Genomic DNA, 1,965 nt, shown 5'->3' with positions numbered 1-1,965 from the left:
CTATATGAATGTAAGTTTATGTCCATGTTGTATTATCAATGTCATGCAATTTAATAGACACAATATTATTGGAAAGCCAAGAAAGTCGTTTCCATTTTGACCATATTCTACAACCAAATAATACTGTATATTTACATTTGTTAACTTAAGAGCATTGTCTTTTACAATAATATAACTTGATGTATCGTTTTGGATTTATGAACTGAAATAGACAGGAGAGGGCTACAACAAATCTCCCAGCAGTCACATCTGTCAAGGTCATGGAGGGAGAACCGTTTTATTTTTCACCTTATAGAGACTTAACTTCCTGAAACATCATTTGCAGATAAAACATGAAAGTGGGGAAAGCATGAAGAGCTCTCTCCACTAATCCCACTTCCCCTTGACACACAGCCACTTCCCAGCGTCATTCTTTCATTTGTCAATTTTCATTCATTCATTAACTTCTTTCAACTGTAATGGGCAAAAAAAAACATATTTGCCACATTTCCATCTAACAATTTTTTTTCCTGAATTGGCATGGAACCTGATTACTGAGGTCTCTCTCGCTCCATTTTCTGTTTGTTTTGCTCCCTGTTGAGGCAGAAAGGACAGGTAATCCACGCGGAGATTATCTGGCTCTCATGTAGCACAGGTGCAAGAGGCTGATATGACACAAAGTAACATCCCTGCACCACCTCATGTGGAGATAGTGTTAGGGATTGTCCAGATAACATCTAAAGTCTCTGTCATGCGTTCCAGGTTTCTATGAAATATTGACCTAAAATTAAAGGTAGACTCAATGAAACGACGTTGCCACAAGCAGCACTGGAGATATTGAAATGAGCGAGATGCAACACTTCGCTCTCACACAGTATCTGCGCTTGTGCACGGGTTCGCTTCACACTGTGTATTGCGTGGTAGCCACAGGACCAAAACAGCGGAGAAATTGAGCCTCGCGTTTTAACGCTCTTAGTTGTTGCCGAAATTGACCCACTATAGAGTTTACTTTCTGCATCTATGTCATATCGCTGAGTCCACCTTTAATTAAAATATGAATTAAACAAATTATAAATAAGGATGTTAAAAAGCTATGTGCCCCTGCTTAGCCTGAGTGGGAACAACAGAGTGGTCTGGGGCAACAACAAAAAAAGCATACACTTGGATATAAAAACTAGCTACCAAATCCACATGGGGCAGGGCTGCACACAGCCTAGCAGGGCTAACCCTTCCCCCCCAAATTGCTAGTATGAATGTTCAGGATTTGGAAACATGATGGAACTACTAGATCACTTTACTATAACAGCAATAAATGCAGAGTGATTATTTTACAAGCGTGAGTCGTTTCCGTCCATTGCTTTCACTATTCTTGTATTTTTGTTTGTGGTTTCTAGGCGCTACTGTAAATTAGCTAGCTAACTGCTGCTACATATATCAGTCAATCACAGCAAACTAGGATTCCTCTTGGCATCCAACTTTTAACTACAAACCACAGGATTTAAAATATAAGGGAATGGCGATATGGTTGTTGTGTGGAGGATATACTTTGGCTAACTTTCTTGTTGGCTAGTCAGCTAGCTAAGTTAGTCTCGATAGCTAACGTTAGCATGCTAGCTTACTGTTTCTAAACAGCCAGCAGGCCAACTCTTACAAACCACAACATTTGAAATAGAAGTGACTGGCGAGATAGTTGTATAGGCTTTGTCCTGTTTGCTAACACTAGCCGCTTGTGCGCCCTCCCATAGGCTCCTTCTCCCCACCAAATAATTTGGGGGTAAAAAGGAAAAAGCTGCTGGACCCAATCACAGACAGGCCTGTCCCGGCCAAGGAGGATGATATCATTCTCCAAGCAAATTTCAAGCATTTTTTGAGATGGGGTTTAACTGAGTGGGTTTTCTCAAATGTATTATTTGTCCACAACTACAAGTAAAGGATGAGTCAACAACATTATTTGGGTATGAGCAAACAGAATATAAGCTTTTAAAG

This window comes from Salvelinus fontinalis, chromosome 7 (genome assembly GCF_029448725.1).
Source record: "Salvelinus fontinalis isolate EN_2023a chromosome 7, ASM2944872v1, whole genome shotgun sequence".
NCBI lineage: Eukaryota > Metazoa > Chordata > Actinopteri > Salmoniformes > Salmonidae > Salvelinus > Salvelinus fontinalis.
The sequence above is the reverse complement of the archived record's forward strand: the minus strand, read 5'-3'. Positions refer to the sequence as shown.